The sequence below is a fragment of the Pan troglodytes genome, chromosome 14, assembly GCF_028858775.2.
Source record: "Pan troglodytes isolate AG18354 chromosome 14, NHGRI_mPanTro3-v2.0_pri, whole genome shotgun sequence".
NCBI lineage: Eukaryota > Metazoa > Chordata > Mammalia > Primates > Hominidae > Pan > Pan troglodytes.
In genome coordinates this window covers 7,418,395-7,444,631 of record NC_072412.2, presented here as the reverse complement: position 1 = coordinate 7,444,631, position 26,237 = coordinate 7,418,395, and positions in this window count along the sequence as shown.

Here is a 26,237-nt window from a genome sequence, read left to right as displayed (position 1 = left end):
GTATTTGGTGTACTTTTAGATAATATTATATGTACAATATATGAAACATATATACTGTACTTTTTGATATTTTATGTACAGTATATAAGATATATTTGGTGGCCTTTTGATATTTTATGTAAATTATATAATACATATTTGGTGTAGTTTTTGATATTTTACATAGGGTGTGTCATATATATTTACTGTCCTTCTTGATATTTTATTTACAGTATATACTATATATTTGGTGTAATTTTTGATATTTTATGTACAGTATATTAAATATAATTACTGTAGTTTTTGATAGTTTATTTACAGTATATATAACACATATTTGGTGTACTTTTAGATATTTTATGTACAGTATGTCATATATATTTACTGTACATTTTGATATTTTATGAAGAGTATATAAAATGTATTTCGTGTACTTTTTGTTAATATTATATGTACAATATATGAAATATATTTACTGTACTTTTTGATATTTTATGTATAGTATATAAGACATATTTGGTGTCCTTTTGATATTTGATATAAATTATATAATATATATTTGGCGTAGTTTTTGATATTTTACATAGGGTGTTTAGTATATATTTACTGTCCTTTTTGATATTTTATTTACAGTATATAATGTACATTTTGTGTAATTTTTGATATTTTATGTACAGTATATTAGATATAATTACTGTAGTTTTGATAGTTTTGTTTAGAGTATTTATAACACATATTTGGTGTACTTTTTGATATTTTATGTACAGTTTGTCATATATATTTACTGTACTTTTTGATATTTTATGTACAGTATATAAAATGTATTCGGTGTACTTTTAGTTAATATTATATGTACAATATTTGAAATATATTTACTGTACTTTTTGATATTTTATGTATAGTATATAAGATATATTTGGTGGACTTTTGATATTTTATGTAAATTATATAATACATATTTGGTGTAGTTTTTGATATTTTACATAGGGTGTGTCATATATATTTACTGTCCTTTTTGATATTTTATTTACAGTATATACTATACATTTGGTGTAATTTTTGATATTTTATGTACAGTATATTAAATATAATTACTGTAGTTTTTGATAGTTTATTTACAGTATATATAACACATATTTGGTGTACTTTTAGATATTTTATGTACAGTATGTCATATATATTTACTGTATATTTTGATATATTATGTAGAGTATATAAAATGTATTTGGTGTACTTTTTGTTAATATTATAGTACAATATATGAAATATATTTACTGTACTTTTTGATATTTTATGTATAGTATATAAGACATATTTGGTGTCCTTTTGATATTTTATATAAATTATATAATATATATTTGGTGTAGTTTTTGATATTTTACATAGGGTGTTTAGTACATATTTACTGTCCTTTTTGATATTTTATTTACAGTATATAATGTACATTTTGTGTAATTTTTGATATTTTATGTACAGTATATTAAATATAATTACTGTAGTTTTTGATAGTTTATTTACAGTATATATAACACATATTTGGTGTACTTTTTGATATTTTATGTACAGTATGTCATATATATTTACTGTACTTTTTGATATTTTATGTACAGTATATAAAATGTATTTGGTGTACTTTTAGTTAATATTATATGTACAATATATGAAACATATTTACTGTACTTTTTGATATTTTATGTACAGTATATTAAATATAATTACTGTAGTTTTTGATAGTTTATTTACAGTATATATAACACATATATGGTGTACTTTTTGATATTTTATGTACAGTATGTAATATATATTTACTGTACTTTTTGATATTTTATGTAGAGTACATAAAATGTATTTGGTGTACTTTTTGTTAATATTATATGTACAATATATGAAATATATTTACTGTACTTTTTGATATTTTATGTACAGTATATAAGATATATTTGGTGGCCTTTTGATATTTTATGTAAATTATATAATACATATTTGGTGTAGTTTTTGATATTTTACATAGGGTGTGTCATATATATTTACTGTCCTTTTTGATATTTTATTTACAGTATATACTATACATTTGGTGTAATTTTTGATATTTTATGTACAGTATATTAAATATAATTACTGTAGTTTTTCATAGTTTATTTACAGTATATATAACACATATTTGGTGTACTTTAAGATATTTTATGTACAGTATGTCATATATATTTACTGTACATTTTGATATTTTATGTAGAGTATATAAAATGTATTTGGTGTACTTTTTGTTAATATTCTATGTACAATATATGAAATATATTTACTGTACTTTTTGATATTTTATGTATAGTATATAAGACATATTTGGTGTCCTTTTGATATTTTATATAAATTATATAATATATATTTGGTGTAGTTTTTGATATTTTACATAGGGTGTTTAGTATATATTTACTGTCCTTTTTGATATTTTATTTACAGTATATAATGTACATTTTGTGTAATTTTTGATATTTTATGTACAGTATATTAAATATAATTACTGTAGTTTTTGATAGTTTATTTACAGTATATATAACACATATTTGGTGTACTTTTTGATATTTTATGTACAGTATGTCATATATATTTACTGTACTTTTTGATATTTTATATACAGTATATAAAATGAATTTGGTGTACTTTTAGTTAATATTATATGTACAATATATGAAACATATTTACTGTACTTTTTGATATTTTATGTACAGTATATTAAATATAATTACTGTAGTTTTTGATAGTTTATTTACAGTATATATAACACATATATGGTTTACTTTTTGATATTTTATGTACAGTATGTAATATATATTTACTGTAATTTTTGATATTTTATGTAGAGTACATAAAATGTATTTGGTGTACTTTTTGTTAATATTATATGTACAATATATGAAATATATTTACTGTACTTTTTAATATTTTATGTACAGTATATAAGATATATTTGGTGGCCTTTTGATATTTTATGTAAATTATATAATACATATTTGGTGTAGTTTTTGATATTTTACATAGGGTGTGTCATATATATTTACTGTCCTTTTTGATATTTTATTTACAGTATATACTATACATTTGGTGTAATTTTTGATATTTTATGTACAGTATATTAAATATAATTACTGTAGTTTTTGATAGTTTATTTACAGTATATATAACACATATTTGGTGTACTTTTTGATATTTTATGTACAGTATGTAATATATATTTGGTGTACTTTTACTTAATATTATATGTACAATATATGAAAAATATTTACTGTACTTTCTGATATTTTATGTACAGTATATAAGATATATTTGGTGTCATTTTGATATTTTATGTAAATTATATAATTCATATTTGGTGTAGTTTTTGATATTTTACATAGGGTGTGTCATATATATTTCCTGTCCTTTTTGATATTTTATTTACAGTATATAATGTACATTTGGTGTAATTTTTGATATTTTATGTACAGTATATTAAATATAATTACTGTAGTTTTTGATAGTTTATTTACAGTATATATAACACATATTTGGTGTACTTTTTGATATTTTATGTACAGTATGTAATATATATTTACTGTATTTTTTGATATTTTATGTACAGTATATAAAATGTATTTGCTGTACTTTTTGTTAATATTATATGTACAATATACGAAATATATTTACTGTATTTTTGATATTTTATGTACAGTATATAAGATATATTTGGTGTCCTTTTGATATTTATAATACATATTTGGTGTAGTTTTTGATATTTTACATAGGGTGTGTCATATATATTTACTGTCCTTTTTGATATTTTATTTACAGTATATACTATAAATTTGGTGTAATTTTTGATATTTTATGTACAGTATATAAAATATAATTACTGTAGTTTTTGATAGTTTATTTACAGTATATATAACACATATTTGGTGTACTTTTATATATTTTATGTACTGTATGTCATATATATTTACTGTACATTTTGATATTTTATGTAGAGTATATAAAATGTATTTGGTGTACTTTTTGTTAATATTATATATAAAATATATGAAATATATTTACTGTATTTTTGATATTTTATGTACAGTATATAAGATATATTTGGTGTCTTTTTGATATTTTATGTAAATTATATAATATATATTTGGTGTAGTTTTTGATATTTTACATAGGGTGTGTCATATATATTTACTGTCCTTTTTGATATTTTATTTACAGTATATACTATACATTTGGTGTAATTTTTGATATTTTATATACAGTATATTAAATATAATTACTGTAGATTTTGATAGTTTATTTACAGTATATATAACACATATTTGGTGTACTTTTTGATATTTTATGTACAGTGTGTAATATATATTTACTGTACTTTTTGATATTTTACGTAGAGTATATAAAATGTATTTGGTGTACTTTTAGTTAATATTATATATACAATATATGAAATATATTTACTGTATTTTTGATATTTCATGTACAGTATATAAGATATATTTGGTGTCCCTTTGATATTTTATGTAAATTATATAATGCATATTTGGTGTAGTTTTTGATATTTTACATAGGGTGTGTCATATATATTTACTGTCCTTTTTGATATTTTATTTACAGTATATACTATACATTTGGTGTAATTTTTGATATTTTATGTACAGTATATTAAATATAATTACTGTAGATTTTTATAGTTTATTTACAGTATATATAACACATATTTGGTGTACTTTTTGATATTTTATGTACAGTATGTAATATATATTTGGTGTACTTTTAGTTAATATTATATGTACAATATATGAAACATATTTACTGTACTTTCTGTTATTTTATGTACAGTATATAAGATATATTTGGTGTCCTTTTGATATTTTATGTAAATTATATAATTCATATTTGGTGTAGTTTTTGATATTTTACATAGGGTGTGTCATATATATTTCCTGTCCTTTTTGATATTTTATTTACAGTATATAATGTACATTTGCTGTAATTTTTGATATTTTATGTACAGTATATTAAATATAATTACTGTAGTTTTTGATAGTTTATTTACAGTATATATAACACATATTTGGTGTACTTTTTGATATTTTATGTACAGTATGTAATATATATTTACTGTACTTTTTGATATTTTATGTACAGTATATAAAATGTATTTGGTGTACTTTTAGTTAATATTATATGTACAATATATGAAATATATTTACTGTATTTTTGATATTTTATGTACAGTATGTCAGATATATTTGGTGTCCTTTTGATATTTCATGTAAATTATATAATTCATATTTGGTGTTGTTTTTGATATTTTACATAGGGTGTGTCATATATATTTCCTGTCCTTTTTGATATTTTATTTACAGTATATAATGTACATTTGGTGTAATTTTTGATATTTTATGTACAGTATATTAAATATAATTACTGTAGTTTTTGATAGTTTATTTACAGTATATATAACACATATTTGGTGTACTTTTTAATATTTTATGTACAGTATGTAATATATATTTACTGTACTTTTTGATATATTATGTACAGTATATAAAATGTATTTGGTGTACTTTTTGTTAATATTATATGTACAACATATGAAATATATTTACTGTACTTTTTGATATTTTATGTACAGTATATAAGATATATTTGGTGTCCTTTTGATATTTTATGTAAATTATATAATATATACTTGGTGTAGTTTTTGATATTTTACATAGGGTGTGTCATATATATTTACTGTCCTTTTTGATATTTTATTTACAGTATATAATGTACATTTGGGGTAATTTTTGATATTTTATGTACAGTATATTAAATATAATTACTGTAGTTTTTGATAGTTTATTTACAGTATAGATAACACATATTTGCTGTACTTTTAGATATTTTATGTACAGTATGTCATATATATTTACTGTACATTTTGATATTTTATGTAGAGTATATAAAATGTATTTGGTGTACTTTTTGTTAATATTATATGTAAAATATATGAAATATATTTACTGTATTTTTGATATTTTATGTACAGTATATAAGATATATTTGGTGTCCTTTTGATATTTTATGTAAATTATATAATATATATTTGGTGTAGTTTTTGATATTTTACATTGGGTGTGTCATATATATTTACTGTCCTTTTTGATATTTTATTTACAGTATATACTATACATTCGGTGTAATTTTTGGTATTTTATGTACAGTATATTAAATATAATTACTGTAGATATTGATAGATTATTTATAGTGTATATAACATATATTTGGTGTACTTTTTGATATTTTATGTACAGTATGTAATATATATTTACTGTACTTTTTGATATTTTATGTACAGTATATAAAATGTATTTGGTGTACTTTTAGTTAATATTATATGTACAATATATGAAATATATTTACTGTATTTTTGATATTTTATGTACAGTATGTCAGATATATTTGGTGTCCTTTTGATATTTTATGTAAATTATATAATTCATATTTGGTGTTTTTTTTGATATTTTACATAGGGTGTGTCATATATATTTCCTGTCCTTTTTGATATTTTATTTACAGTATATAATGTACCTTTGGTGTAATTTTTGATATTTTATGTACAGTATATTAAATATAATTACTGTAGTTTTTGATAGTTTATTTACAGTATATATAACACATATTTGGTGTACTTTTTGATATTTTATGTACACTGTGTAATATATATTTAGTGTACTTTTTGATATTTTATTTACAGTATATAAAATGTATTTGGTGTACTTTTAGTTAATATTATATGTACAATGTATGAAATATATTTACTGTATTTTTGATATTTTATGTACAGTATATAAGATATATTTGGTGTCCTTTTGATATTTTATGTAAATTATATAATACATATTTGGTGTAGTTTTTGATATTTTACATAGGGTGTGTCATATATATTTACTGTCCTTTTTGATATTTTATTTACAGTATATACTATATATTTGGTGTAATTTTTGATATTTTATGTACAGTATATTAAATATAATTACTGTAGATTTTGATAGTATATTTACAGTATATATAACACATATTTGGTGTACTTTTTGATATTTTATGTGCAGTATGTAATATATATTTACTGTACTTTTTGATATTTTATGTACAGTATATAAAACGTATTTGGTGTACTTTTAGTTAATATTATATGTACAATATATGAAACATATTTACTGTACTTTTTGATATTTTATGTACAGTATATAAGATATATTTGGTGTCCTTTTGATATTTTATGTAAATTATATAATTTATATTTGTTGTAGTTTTTGATATTTTACATAGGGTGTGTCGTATATATTTACTGTCCTTTTTGATATTTTATTTACAGTATATAATGTACATTTGGTGTAATTTTTGATATTTTATGTACAGTATATTAAATATAATTACTGTAGTTTTTGATAGTTTATTTACAGTATATATAACACATATTTGGTGTACTTTTAAATATTTTATGTACAGTATGTCATATATATTTACTGTATATTTTGATATTTTATGTATAGTATATAATATGTATTTGGTGTACTTTTTGTTAATATTATATGTACAATATATGAAATATATTTACTGTACTTTTTGATATTTTATGTACAGTATATAAGATATATTTGGTGTCCTTTTGATATTTTATGTAAATTATATAATACATATTTGGTGTAGTTTTTGATAATTTACATAGGGTGTGTCATATATATTTACTGTCCTTTTTGATATTTTATTTACAGTATATAATGTACATTTTGTGTAATTTTTGATATTTTATGTACAGTATATTAAATATAATTACTGTAGTTTTTGATAGTTTATTTACAGTATATATAACACATATTTGGTGTACTTTTTGATATTTTATGTACAGTATGTCATATATATTTACTGTACTTTTTGATATTTTATGTACAGTATATAAAATGTATTTGGTGTACTTTTAGTTAATATTATATGTACAATATATGAAACATATTTACTGTACTTTTTGATATTTTATGTACAGTATATTAAATATAATTACTGTAGTTTTTGATAGTTTATTTACAGTATATATAACACATATATGGTGTACTTTTTGATATTTTATGTACATTATGTAATATATATTTACTGTACTTTTTGATATTTTATGTAGAGTACATAAAATGTATTTGGTGTACTTTTTGTTAATATTATATGTAAAATATATGAAATATATTTACTGTACTTTTTGATATTTTATGTACAGTATATAAGATATATTTGGTGGCCTTTTGATATTTTATGTAAATTATATAATACATATTTGGTGTAGTTTTTGATATTTTACATAGGGTGTGTCATATATATTTACTGTCCTTTTTGATATTTTATTTACAGTATATACTATACATTTGGTGTAATTTTTGACATTTTATGTACAGTATATTAAATATAATTACTGTGGTTTTTGATAGTTTATTTACAGTATATATAACACATATTTGGTGTACTTTTAGTTATTTTATGTACAGTATGTCATATATATTTACTGTACATTTTGATATTTTATGTAGAGTATATAAAATGTATTTGGTGTACTTTTTGTTAATATTATATGTACAACATATGAAATATATTTACTGTACTTTTTGATATTTTATGTATAGTATATAAGACATATTTGGTGTCCTTTTGATATTTTATATAAATTATATAATATATATTTGGTGTAGTTTTTGATATTTTACATAGGGTGTTTAGTATATATTTACTGTCCTTTTTGATATTTTATTTACAGTATATAATGTACATTTTGTGTAATTTTTGATATTTTATGTACAGTATATTAAATATAATTACTGTAGTTTTTGATAGTTTATTTACAGTATATATAACACATATTTGGTGTACTTTTTGATATTTTATGTACAGTATGTCATATATATTTACTGTACTTTTTGATATTTTATGTACAGTATATAAAATGTATTTGGTGTACTTTTAGTTAATATTATATGTACAATATATGAAACATATTTACTGTACTTTTTGATATTTTATGTACAGTATATTAAATATAATTACTGTAGTTTTTGATAGTTTATTTACAGTATATATAACACATATATGGTGTACTTTTTGATATTTTATGTACAGTATGTAATATATATTTACTGTACTTTTTGATATTTTATGTAGAGTACATAAAATGTATTTGGTGTACTTTTTGTTAATATTATATGTACAATATATGAAATATATTTACTGTACTTTTTGATATTTTATGTACAGTATATAAGATATATTTGGTGGCCTTTTGATATTTTATGTAAATTATATAATACATATTTGGTGTAGTTTTTGATATTTTACATAGGGTGTGTCATATAGATTTACTGTCCTTTTTGATATTTTATTTACAGTATATACTATACATTTGGTGTAATTTTTGATATTTTATGTACAGTATATTAAATATAATTACTGTAGTTTTTGATAGTTTATTTACAGTATATATAACACATATTTGGTGTACTTTTAGATATTTTATGTACAGTATGTCATATATATTTACTGTACATTTTGATATTTTATGTAGAGTATATAAAATGTATTTGGTGTACTTTTTGTTAATATTCTATGTACAATATATGAAATATATTTACTGTACTTTTTGATATTTTATGTATAGTATATAAGACATATTTGGTGTCCTTTTGATATTTTATATAAATTATATAATATATATTTGGTGTAGTTTTTGATATTTTACATAGGGTGTTTAGTATATATTTACTGTCCTTTTTGATATTTTATTTACAGTATATAATGTACATTTTGTGTAATTTTTGATATTTTATGTACAGTATATTAAATATAATTACTGTAGTTTTTGATAGTTTATTTACAGTATATATAACACATATTTGGTGTACTTTTTGATATTTTATGTACAGTATGTCATATATATTTACTGTACTTTTTGATATTTTATATACAGTATATAAAATGTATTTGGTGTACTTTTAGTTAATATTATATGTACAATATATGAAACATATTTACTGTACTTTTTGATATTTTATGTACAGTATATTAAATATAATTACTGTAGTTTTTGATAGTTTATTTACAGTATATATAACACATATATGGTGTACTTTTTGATATTTTATGTACAGTATGTAATATATATTTACTGTACTTTTTGATATTTTATGTAGAGTACATAAAATGTATTTGGTGTACTTTTTGTTAATATTTTATGTACAATGTATGAAATATATTTACTGTACTTTTTGATATTTTATGTACAGTATATAAGATATATTTGGTGGCCTTTTGATATTTTATGTAAATTATATAATACATATTTGGTGTAGTTTTTGATATTTTACATAGGGTGTGTCATATATATTTACTGTCCTTTTTGATATTTTATTTACAGTATATACTATACATTTGGTGTAATTTTTGATATTTTCTGTACAGTATATTAAATATAATTACTGTAGTTTTTGATAGTTTATTTACAGTATATATAACACATATTTGGTGTACTTTTAGATATTTTATGTACAGTATGTCGTATATATTTACTGTACATTTTGATATATTATGTAGAGTATATAAAATGTATTTGGTGTACTTTTTGTTAATATTATATGTACAATATATGAAATGTATTTACTGTACTTTTTGATATTTTATGTATGGTATATAAGACATACTTGGTGTCCTTTTGATATTTTATATAAATTATATAATATATATTTGGTGTAGTTTTTGATATTTTACATAGGGTGTTTAGTATATATTTACTGTCCTTTTTGATATTTTATTTACAGTATATAATGTACATTTTGTGTAATTTTTGATATTTCATGTACAGTATATTAGATATAATTACTGTAGTTTTTGATAGTTTATTTACAGTATATATAACACATATCTGGTGTACTTTTTGATATTTTATGTACAGTATGTCATATATATTTACTGTACTTTTTGATATTTTATGTACAGTATATAAAATGTATTTGGTGTACTTTTAGTTAATATTATATGTACAATATATGAAACATATTTACTGTACTTTTTGATATTTTATGTACAGTATATTAAATATAATTACTGTAGTTTTTGATAGTTTATTTACAGTATATATAACACATATATGGTGTACTTTTTGATATTTTATGTACAGTATGTAATATATATTTACTGTACTTTTTGATATTTTATGTAGAGTACATAAAATGTATTTGGTGTACTTTTTGTTAATATTATATGTACAATATATGAAATATATTTACTGTAATTTTTGATATTTTATGTACAGTATATAAGATATATTTGGTGGCCTTTTGATATTTTATGTAAATTATATAATACATATTTGGTGTAGTTTTTGATATTTTACATAGGGTGTGTCATATAGATTTACTGTCCTTTTTGATATTTTATTTACAGTATATACTATACATTTGGTGTAATTTTTGGTATTTTATGTACAGTATATTAAATATAATTACTGTAGTTTTTGATAGTTTATTTACAGTATATATAACACATATTTGGTGTACTTTTAGATATTTTATGTACAGTATGTCATATATATTTACTGTACATTTTGATATTTTATAAAGAGTATATAAAATGTATTTCGTGTACTTTTTGTTAATATTATATGTACAATATATGAAATATATTTACTGTACTTTTTGATATTTTATGTATAGTATATCAGACATATTTGGTGTCCTTTTGATATTTTATATAAATTATATAATATATATTTGGTGTAGTTTTTGATATTTTACATAGGGTGTTTAGTATATATTTACTGTCCTTTTTGATATTTTATTTACAGTATATAATGTACATTTTGTGTAATTTTTGATATTTTATGAACAGTATATTAGATATAATTACTGTAGTTTTTGATAGTTTATTTAGAGTATTTATAACACATATTTGGTGTACTTTTTGATATTTTATGTACAGTATGTCATATATATTTACTGTACTTTTTGATATTTTATGTACAGTATATAAAATGTATTTGGTGTACTTTTAGTTAATATTATATGTACAATATATGAAACATATTTACTGTACTTTTTGATATTTTATGTACAGTATATTAAATATAATTACTGTAGTTTTTGATAGTTCATTTACAGTACATATAACACATATATGGTGTACTTTTTGATATTTTATGTACAGTATGTAATATATATTTACTGTACTTTTTGATATTTTATGTACAGTACATAAAATGTATTTTGTGTACTTTTTGTTAATATTATATGTACAATATTTGAAATATATTTACTGTACTTTTTGATATTTTATGTATAGTATATAAGATATATTTGGTGGCCTTTTGATATTTTATGTAAATTATATAATACATATTTGGTGTAGTTTTTGATATTTTACATAGGGTGTGTCATATATATTTACTGTCCTTTTTGATATTTTATTTACAGTATATACTATACATTTGGTGTAATTTTTGATATTTTATGTACAGTATATTAAATATAATTACTGTAGTTTTTGATAGTTTATTTACAGTATATATAACACATATTTGGTGTACTTTTAGATATTTTATGTACAGTATGTCATATATATTTACTGTACATTTTGATATTTTATGTAGAGTATATAAAATGTATTTGGTGTACTTTTTGTTAATATTATATGTACAATATATGAAATATATTTTCTGTACTTTTTGATATTTTATATATAGTATATAAGACACATTTGGTGTCCTTTTGATATTTTATATAAATTATATAATATATATTTGGTGTAGTTTTTGATATTTTACATAGGGTGTTTAGTATATATTTACTGTCCTTTTTGATATTTTATTTACAGTATATAATGTACATTTTGTGTAATTTTTGATATTTTATGTACAGTATATTAAATAAAATCACTGTAGTTTTTGATAGTTTATTTACAGTATATATAACACATATTTGGTGTACTTTTTGATATTTTATGTACAGTATGTCATATATATTTACTGTACTTTTTGATATTTTATGTACAGTATATAAAATGTATTTGGTGTACTTTTAGTTAATATTATATGTACAATATATGAAACATATTTACTGTACTTTTTGATATTTTATGTACAGTATATTAAATATAATTACTCTAGTTTTTGATAGTTTATTTACAGTATATATAACACATATATGGTGTACTTTTTGATATTTTATGTACAGTATGTAATATATATTTACTGTACTTTTTGATATTTTATGTAGAGTATATAAAATGTATTTGGTGTACTTTTTGTTAATATTATATGTAAAATATATGAAATATATTTACTGTATTTTTGATATTTTATGTACAGTATATCAGATATATTTGGTGTCCTTTTGATATTTTATGTAAATTATATAATACATATGTGGTGTAGATTTTGTATTTTACATAGGGTGTGTCATATATATTTACTTTCCTTTTTGATATTTTATTTACAGTATATACTATACATTTGGTGTAATTTTTGATATTTTATGTACAGTATATTAAATATAATTACTGTAGATTTTGATAGTTTATTTACAGTATATATAACACATATTTGGTGTACTTTTTGATATTTTATGTACAGTATGTAATATATATTTGGTGTACTTTTACTTAATATTATATGTACAATATATGAAACATATTTACTGTACATTCTGATATTTTATGTACAGTATATAAGATATATTTGGTGTCATTTTTATATTTTATGTAAATTATATAATTCATATTTGGTGTAGTTTTTGATATTTTACATAGGGTGTGTCATATGTATTTCCTGTCCTTTTTGATATTTTATTTACAGTACATAATGTACATTTGGTGTAATTTTTGATATTTTATGTACAGTATATTAAATATAATTACTGTAGATTTTGATAGTTTATTTACAGTATTTATAACACATATTTGGTGTACTTTTTGATATTTTATGTACAGTATGTAATATATATTTACTGTACTTTTTGATATTTTATGTAGAGTATATAAAATGTATTTGGTGTACTTTTTGTTAATATTATATGTACAATATATGAAATATATTTACTGTACTTTTTGATATTTTATGTACAGTATATAAGATATATTTGATGTCCTTTTGATATTTAATATAAATTATAAAATATATATTTGGTGTAGTTTTTGATATTTTACATAGGGTGTGTCGTATATATTTACTGTCCTTTTTGATATTTTATTTATAGTATATAATGTATATTTGGTGTAACTTTTGATATTTTATGTACAGTATATTAAATATAATTACTGTAGTTTTTGATAGTTTATTTACAGTATATATAACACATATTTGGTGTACTTTTTGATATTTTATGTACAGTATGTAATATATATTTACTGTACTTTTTGATATTTTATTTACAGTATATAAAATGTATTTGGTGTACTTTTAGTTAATATTATATGTACAATATATGAAATATATTTCATGTATTTTTGATATTTAATGTACAGTATATAAGTTATATTTGGTGTCCTTTTGATATTTTATGTAAATTATATAATACATATTTGGTGTAGTTTTTGATATTTTACATAGGGTGTGTCATATATATTTACTGTCCTTTTTGATATTTTATTTACAGTATATACTATACATTTGGTGTAATTTTTGATATTTTATGTACAGTACGTTAAATATAATTACTGTAGATTTTGATACTTTATTTACAGTATATATAACACATATTTGGTGTACTTTTTGATGTTTTATGTACAGTATGTAATATATATTTACTGAACTTTTTGATATTTTATGTACAGTATATAAAATGTATTTGGTGTACTTTTAGTTAATATTATATGTACAATATGTGAAACATATTTACTGTACTTTTTGATATTTTATGTACAGTATATAAGATATATTTGGTGGCCTTTTGATATTTTATGTAAATTATATAATTCATATTTGGTGTAGTTTTTGATATTTTACATAGGGTGTGTCATATATATTCCCTGTCCTTTTTGATAATTTATTTACAGTATATAATGTACATTTGGTGAAATTTTTGATGTTTTATGTACAGTATATTAAATATAATTACTGTAGTTTTTGATAGTTTATTTACAGTATATGTAACACATATTTGGTGTACTATTTGATATTTTATGTACAGTATGTAATATATATTTACTGTACTTTTTGATATTTTATGTAGAGTATATAAAATGTATTTGGTGTACTTTTTGTTAATATTATATGTACAATATACGAAATATATTTACTGTATTTTTGATATTTTATGTACAGTATATAAGATGTAGTTGGTGTCCTTTTGATATTTTATGTAAATTATATAATATATATTTGGTGTAGTTTTTGATATTTTACATAGGGTGTGTCATATATATTTACTGTCCTTTTTGATATTTTATTTACAGTATATACTATACATTTGGTGTAATTTTTGATATTTTATGTACAGTATGTGAAATATAATTACTGTAGTTTTTGATAGTGTATTTACAGTATATATAACACATATTTGGTGTACTTTTTGATATTTTGTGTACAGTATGTAATATATATTTACTGTACTTTTTGATATTTTATGTAGAGTATATAAAATGTATTTGGTGCACTTTTTGTTAATATTATATGTACAATATATGAAATATATTTACTGTACTTTTTGATATTTTATGTACAGTATATAAGATATATTTGGTGTCCTTTTGATATTTTATGTAAATTATATAATATATATTTGGTGTAGTTTTTGATATTTTACATAGGGTGTGTCATATACATTTACTCTCCTTTTTGATATTTTATTTATAGTATATAATGTACATTTGGTGAAATTTTTGATGTTTTATGTACAGTATATTAAATATAATTACTGTAGTTTTTGATAGTTTATTTACAGTATTGTAACACATATTTGGTGTACTTTTTGATATTTTATGTACAGTATGTAATATATATTTACTGTACTTTTGATATTTTATGTAGAGTATATAAAATGTATTTGGTGTACTTTTTGCTAATATTATATGTACAATATATGAAATATACTTACTGTATTTTTGATATTTTATGTACAGTATATAAGATATATTTGGTGTCCTTTTGATATTTTATGTAAATTATATAATATATATTTGGTGTAGTTTTTGATATTTTACATAGGGTGTGTCATATAAACTTACTGTCCTTTTTGATATTTTATTTACACTATATAATGTACATTTGGTGTAATTTTTGATATTTTATGTACAGTATATTAAATATAATTACTGTAGATTTTGATAGTTTATTTACAGTATTTATAACACATATTTGGTGTACTTTTTGATATTTTATGTACAGTATGTAATATATATTTACTGTACTTTTTGATATTTTATGTAGAGTATATAAAATGTATTTGGTGTACTTTTTGTTAATATTATATGTACAATATATGAAATATATTTACTGTACTTTTTGATATTTTATGTACAGTATATAAGATATATTTGATGTCCTTTTGATATTTAATATAAATTATAAAATATATAGTTGGTGTAGTTTTTGATATTTTACATAGGGTGTGTCGTATATATTTACTGTCCTTTTTGATATTTTATTTATAGTATATAATGTATATTTGGTGTAACTTTTGATATTTTATGTACAGTATATTAAATATAATTACTGTAGTTTTTGATAGTTTATTTACAGTATATATAACACATATTTGGTGTACTTTTTGATATTTTATGTACAGTATGTAATATATATTCACTGTACTTTTTGTAATTTTATTTACAGTATATAAAATGTATTTGGTGTACTTTTAGTTAATATTATATGTACAATATATGAAATATATTTCATGTATTTTTGATATTTAATGTACAGTATATAAGTTATATTTGGTGTCCTTTTGATATTTTATGTAAATTATATAATACATATTTGGTGTAGTTTTTGATATTTTACATAGGGTGTGTCATATATATTTACTGTCCTTTTTGATATTTTATTTACAGTATATACTATACATTTGGTGTAATTTTTGATATTTTATGTACAGTATATTAAATATAATTACTGTAGATTTTGATAGTTTATTTACAGTATATATAACCCATATTTGGTGTACTTTTTGATATTTTATGTACAGTATGTTATATATATTTACTGGAATTTTGATAATTTATGTACAGTATATTAAATGTATTTGGTGTACTTTTACATAATGTTATATGTACAATATATGAAATATATTTACTGTACTTTTTGATATTTTATGTACAGTATATAAGATATATTTGGTGTCATTTTGATATTTTATGTAAATTATATAATTCATATTTGGTGTAGTTTTTGATATTTTACATAGGGTGTGTCATATATATTTCCTGTCCTTTTTGATATTTTATTTACAATATATAATGTACATTTGGTGTAATTTTTGATATTTTATGTACAGTATATTAAATATAATTATTGTAGTTTTTGATAGTTTATTTACAGTATATATAACACATATTTGGTGTACTTTTTGATATTTTATGTACAGTATGTAATATATATTTACTGTATTTTTTGATATTTTATGTACAGTATATAAAATGTATTTGCTGTACTTTTTGTTAATATTATATGTACAATATACGAAATATATTTACTGTATTTTTGATATTTTATGTACAGTATATAAGATATATTTGGTGTCCTTTTGATATTTTATGTAAATTATATAATATATATTTGGTGTAGTTTTTGATATTTTACATAGGGTGTGTCATATATATTTACTGTCCTTTTTGATATTTTATTTACAGTATATACTATACATTTGGTGTAATTTTTGATATTTTATGTACAGTATATTAAATATAATTACTGTAGATTTTGATAGTTTATTTACAGTATATATAACACATATTTGGTGTACTTTTTGATATTTTATGTACAGTATGTAATATATATTTACTGTACTTTGTGATATTTTATGTACAGTATATAAAATGTATTTGGTGTACTTTTAGTTAATATTATATATACAATATATGAAATATATTTACTGTATTTTTGATATTTTATGTACGGTATATAAGATATATTTGGTGTCCTTTTGATATTTTATGTAAATTATATAATTCATATTTGGTGTAGTTTTTGACATTTTACATAGGGTGTGTCATATATATTTACTGTCCTTTTTGATGTTTTATTTTCAGTATATACTATACATTTGGTGTAATTTTTGATATTTTATGTACAGTATATTAAATATAATTACTGTAGATTTTGATAGTTTATTTACAGTATATATAACACATATTTGGTGTACTTTTTGATATTTTATGTACAGTATGTAATATATATTTACTGTACTTTTTGATATTTTATGTACAGTGTATAAAATATATTCGGTGTACTTTTAGTTAATATTATATGTACAATATATGAAACATATTCACTGTACTTTCTGATATTTTATGTACAGTATATAAGATATATTTGGTGTCCTTTTGATATTTTATGTAAATTATATAATTCATATTTGGTGTAGTTTTTTATATTTTACATAGGGTGTGTCATATATATTTCCTGTCTTTTTGATATTTTATTTACAGTATATAATGTACATTTGGTGTAATTTTTGATATTTTATGTACAGTATATTAAATATAATAACTGTAGTTTTTGATAGTTTATTTACAGTATATATAACACATATTTGGTGTACTTTTTGATATTTTATGTACAGTATGTAATATATATTTACTGTAATTTTTGATATTTTATGTACAGTATATAAAATGTATTTGGTGTACTTTTTGTTAATATTATATGTACAATATATGAAATATGTTTACTGTACTTTTTGATATTTTATGTACAGTATATAAGATATATTTGGTGTCCTTTTGATATTTTATGTAAATTATATAATATATATTTGGTGTAGTTTTTGATATTTTACATAGGGTGTGTCATATATATTTACTGTCTTTTTGATATTTTATTTACAGTATATAATGTACATTTGGTGAAATTTTTGATGTTTTATGTACAGTATATTAAATATAATTAGTGTAGTTTTTGATAGTTTATTTACAGTATATGTAACACATATTTGGTGTACTTTTTGATATTTTATGTACATTATGTAATATATATTTACTGTACATTTTGATATTTTATGTAGAGTATATAAAATGTATTTGGTGTACTTTTTGTTAATATTATATGTACAATATAAGAAATATATTTACTGTATTTATGATATTTTATGTACAGTGTATAAGAAATATTTGGTGTCCTTTTGATATTTTATGTAAATTATATAATATATATTTGGTGTAGTTTTTGATATTTTACATAGGGTGTGTCATATATATTTACTGTCCTTTTTGATATTTTATTTACAGTATATACTATACATTTTGTGTAATTTTTGATATTTTATGTACAGTACGTTAAATATAATTACTGTAGATTTTGATACTTTACAGTATATATAACACATATTTGGTGTACTTTTTGATATTTTATGTACAGTATGTAATATATATTTACTGTACTTTTTGATATTTTATGTACAGTACATAAAATGAAATTGGTGTACTTTTAGTTAATATTATATGTACAATATATGAAACATATTTACTGTACTTTTTGATATTTTATGTACAGTATATAAGATATATTTGGTGGCCTTTTGATATTTTATGTAAATTATATAATTCATATTTGGTGTAGTTTTTGATATTTTACATAGGGTGTGTCATATATATTCCCTGTCCTTTTTGATAATTTATTTACAGTATATAATGTACATTTGGTGAAATTTTTGATGTTTTATGTACAGTATATTAAATATAATTACTGTAGTTTTTGATAGTTTATTTACAGTATATGTAACACATATTTGGTGTACTATTTGATATTTTATGTACAGTATGTAATATATATTTACTGTACTTTTTGATATTTTATGTACAGTATATAAAATGTATTTGGTGTACTTTTTGTTAATATTATATGTACAATATACGAAATATATTTACTTTATTTTTGATATTTTATGTACAGTATATAAGATGTAGTTGGTGTCCTTTTGATATTTTATGTAAATTATATAATATATATTTGGTGTAGTTTTTGATATTTTACATAGGGTGTGTCATATATATTTACTGTCCTTTTTGATATTTTATTTACAGTATATACTATACATTTGGTGTAATTTTTGATATTTTATGTACAGTATATTAAATATAATTACTGTAGTTTTTGATAGTGTATTTACAGTATATATAACACATATTTGGTGTAATTTTTGACATTTTGTGTACAGTATGTAATATATATTTACTGTACTTTTTGATATTTTATGTAGAGTATATAAAATGTATTTGGTGCACTTTTTGTTAATATTATATGTACAATATATGAAATATATTTACTGTACTTTTTGATATTTTATGTACAGTATATAAGATATATTTGGTGTCCTTTTGATATTTTATGTAAATTATATAATATATATTTGGTGTAGTTTTTGATATTTTACATAGGGTGTGTCATATACATTTACTGTCCTTTTTGATATTTTATTTATAGTATATAATGTACATTTGGTGAAATTTTTGATGTTTTATGTACAGTATATTAAATATAATTACTGTAGTTTTTGATAGTTTATTTACAGTATATGTAACACATATTTGGTGTACTTTTTGATATTTTATGTACAGTATGTAATATATATTTACTGTACTTTTGATATTTTATGTAGAGTATATAAAATGTATTTGGTGTACTTTTTGTTAATATTATATGTACAATATATGAAATATATTTACTGTATTTTTGATATTTTATGTATAGTATATAAGATATATTTGGTGTCCTTTTGATATTTTATGTAAATTATATAATATATATTTGGTGTAGTTTTTGATATTTTACATAGGGTGTGTCATATAAACTTACTGTCCTTTTTGATATTTTATTTACTCTATATAATGTACATTTGGTGTAATTTTTGATATTTTATGTACAGTATATTAAATATAATTACTGTAGATTTTGATAGTTTATTTACAGTATTTATAACACATATTTGGTGTACTTTTTGATATTTTATGTACAGTATGTAATATATATTTACTGTACTTTTTGATATTTTATGTAGAATATATAAAATGTAGTTGGTGTACTTTTTGTTAATATTATATGTACAATATATGAAATATATTTACTGTACTTTTTGATATTTTATGTACAGTATATAAGATATATTTGATGTCCTTTTGATATTTAATATAAATTATAAAATATATATTTGGTGTAGTTTTTGATATTTTACATAGGGTGTGTCTTATATATTTACTGTCCTTTTTGATATTTTATTTATAGTATATAATGTATATTTGGTGTAACTTTTGATATTTTATGTACAGTATATTAAATATAATTACTGTAGTTTTTGATAGTTTATTTACAGTATATATAACACATATTTGGTGTACTTTTTGATATTTTAAGTACAGTATGTAATATATATTTACTGTACTATTTGATATTTTATTTACAGTATATAAAATGTATTTGGTGTACTTTTAGTTAATATTATATGTACAATATATGAAATATATTTCATGTATTTTTGATATTTAATGTACAGTATATAAGTTATATTTGGTGTCCTTTTGATATTTTATGTAAATTATATAATACATATTTGGTGTAGTTTTTGATATTTTACATAGGGTGTGTCATATATATTTACTGTCCTTTTTGATATTTTATTTACATTATATACTATACATTTGGTGTAATTTTTGATATTTTATGTACAGTATATTAAATATAATGACTGTAGTATTTGATAGTTTATTTACAGTATATATAACACATATTTGGTGTACTTTTTGGTATTTTATGTACAGTATGTAATATATATTTACTGTACTTTTAGATATTTTATTTACAGTATATAAAATGTATTTGGTGTACTCTTAGTTAATATTATATGTACAATATATGAAATATATTTACTGTACTTTTTGATATTTTATGTACAGTATATAAGATATATTTGGTGTCCTTTCGATATTTTATGTATATTATATAATACATATTTGGTGTTGTTTTTGATATTTTACATAGTGTGTGTCATATATATTTACTGTCTTTTTGATATTTTATTAAGAGTATATAATATACATTTGGTGTAATTTTTGATATTTTATGTACAGTATATTAAATATAAATACTGTAGTTTTTGATAGTTTATTTACAGTATATATAACACATATTTGGTGTACTTTTTGATATTTTATGTACAGTATATCATATATATTTGCTGTACTTTTTGATATTTTATTTACAGTGTATAAAATGTATTTGGTGTACTTTTAGTTAATTTTATATGTACAATATATGAAATATATTTACTGTACTTTTTGATATTTTATGTACAGTATATAAGATATATTTGGTGTCCTTTTGATATTTTATGTAAATTATATAATACATATTTGGTGTAGTTTATGATATTTTACATAGGGTGTGTAGTATATATTTGCTGTCCTTTTTGATATTTTATTAAAAGTATATAATATACATTTGGTGTAATTTTTGATATTTTATGTACAGTATATTAAATATAATTACTGTAGTATTTGATAGTTTATTTACAGTATATATAACACATATTTGGTGTACTTTTTGATATTTTATGTACAGTATGTCATATATATTTACTGTACTTTTTGATATTTTATTTACAGTATATAAAATGTATTTGTTGTACTCAGTTAATATTATATGTACAATATATGAAATATATTTACTGTACTTTTTGTTATTTTATGTACAGTATATAAGATATATTTGGTGTCCTTTTGATATTTTATGTAAATTATATAATAAATATTTGGTGTAGTTTTTGATATTTTACATTGGGTGTGTCATATATATTTACTGTCCTTTTTGATATTTTATTTAGAGTATATAATATACATTTGGTGTAATTTTTGATATTTTATGTACAGTATATTATATATAATTACTGTAGTATTTGATAGTTTATTTACAGTATATATAACACATATTTGGTGTACTTTTTGATATTTTATATCCAGTATGTAATATATATTTACTGGACTTTTTGATATTTTATGAACAGTATATAAAATGTATTTGGTGTGCTTTTAGTTAACATTATATGTACAATATATGAAATATATTTACTGTACTTTTTGATATTTTATGTACAGTATATAAGATATATTTACTGTAATTTTTGATATTTTATGTACAGTATATAAAATGTATTTGGTGTGCTTTTAGTTAACATTACATGTACAATATATGAAATATATTTACTGTACTTTTTGATATTTTATGTACAGTATATAAGATATATTTGGTGTCCTTTTGATATTTTATGTACATTATATAATACATATTTGGTGTACTTTTTGATATTTTACATAGTGTGTGTTATATATATTTACTGTCCTTTTTGATGTATTATTTACACTATATAATATACATTTGGTGTAATTTTTTATATTTCATGTACAGTATATTAAATATAATTACTGTAGTATTTGATAGTTTATTTACAGTATATATAACACATATTTGGTGTACTATTTGATATTTTATGTACAGTATGTAATATATATTTACTGTAGTTTTTGATATATTATTTACAGTATACAAAATGTATTTGGTGTACTTTCAGTTAATATTATATATACAATATATGAAATATATTTACTGTACATTTTGATATTTTATGTACAGTATATAAGATATATTTGGTGTCCATTTCATATTTTATGTAAATTATATAATACATATTTGGTGTAGTTTTTGATATTTTACATAGGGTGTGTCATATATATTGACTGTCCTTTTTGATATTTTATTTACAGTATATAATATACATTTGGTGTAATTTTTGATATTTTATGTACAGTATATTAAATATAATTACTGTAGTTTTTGATAGTTTATTTACAGTATATATAACACATATTTGGTGTACTTTTTGGTATTTTATGTACAGTATGTAATATATATTTACTGTACTTTTTGGTATTTTATTTACAGTATATAAAATGTATTTGGTGTACTTTTAGTTAATATTATGTGTACAATATATGAAATATATTTACTGTACTTTTTGATATTTTATGTACAGTATAGAAGATATATTTGGTGTCCTTTTGATATTTTATGTAAATGATATCATACATATTTGGTGTAGTTTTTGATATTTTACATAGGGTGAGTAGTATATATTTACTGTCTTTTTTGATATTTTATTTACAGTATATAATATACATTTGGTGTAATTTTTGATATTTTATGTACAGTATATAAAATATATTTGGTGTCCTTTTCATATATTATGTAAATTATATAATACATGTTTGGTGTAGTTTTTGATATTTTACATAGGGTGTGTCATATATATTTACTGTACTTTTGATATTTTATTTACAGTATATACTACACATTTGGTGTAATTTTTGATATTTTATGTACAGTATATTAAATATAATTACTGTAGATTTTGATAGTTTATTTACAGTATATATAACACATATTTGGTGTACTTTTTGATATTTTATGTACAGTATGTAATATATATTTACTGTACTTTCTGATATTTTATGTACAGTATATAAAATGTATTTGGTGTACTTTTAGTTAATATTATATGTACAATATATGAAACATATTTACTGTACTTTTTGATATTTTATGCACAGTATATAAGATATATTTGGTGGCCTTTTGATATTTTATATAAATTTTATAATATATATTTGGTGTAGTTTTTGATATTTTACATAGGGTGTGTAGTATATATTTAGTGTCCTTTTTGATATTTTATTTACAGTATATAATGTACATTTGGTGTAATTCTTGATATTTTATGTACAGTATATTAAATATAATTACTGTAGTTTTTTATAGTTTATTTACAGTAAATATAACACATATTTGGTGTACTTTGTGATATTTTATGTACAGTATGTAATATATATTTACAGTACTTTTTGATATTTTATTTACAGTTCATAAAATGTATTTGGTGTACTTTTAGTTAATATTATATGTACAATATATGAAATATATTTACTGTATTTTTGATATTTTATGTACGGTATATATGATATATTTTGTGGCCTTTTGATATTTTATGTAAATTATATAATATATATTTGGTGTAGTTTTTGATATTTTACATAGGGTGTGTCATATATATTTACTGTCCTTTTTGATATTTTATTTACAGTATATACTATACATTTGGTGTAATTTTTGATATTTTATGTACGGTATATTAAATATAATTACTGTAGATTTTGATAGTTTATTTACAGTATATATAACACATATATGGTGTACTTTTTGATATTTTATGTACAGTATGTAATATATGTTTACTGTACCTTTTGATATTTTATGTAGAGTATATAAAATGTATTTGGTGTACTTTTTGTTAACATTATATGTACAATATATGAATTATATTTACTGTATTTTTGATATTTTATGTACAGTATATAAGATATATTTGGTGGCCTTTTGATATTTTATGTAAATTATATAATACATATTTGGTGTAGTTTTTGATATTTTACATAGGGTGTGTCATATATTTTTACTGTCCTTTTTGATATTTTATTTACAGTATATACTATACATTTGGTGTAATTTTTGATATTTTATGTACAGCATATTAAATATAATTACTGTAGTTTTTGATAGTTTATTTACAGTTTATATAACACATATTTGGTGTACTTTTTGATATTTTATGTACAGTATGTAATATATATTTACTGTAATTTTTGATATTTTTTTACAGTATATAAAATGTATTTGGTGAACTTTTAGTTAATATTATATGTACAATATATGAAATATATTTAATGTATTTTTGATATTTTATGTACAGTATATAAGATATATTTGGTGTCCTTTTGATATTTTATGTAAATTATATAATACATATTTTGTGTAGTTTTTGATATTTTACATAGGGGGTGTCATATATATTTACTGTCTTTTTGATATTTTATTTACAGTATATACTATACATTTGGTGTAATTTTTGATATTTTATGTACAGTATATTAAATATAAATACTGTAGATTTTGATAGTTTATTTACAGTATATATAAC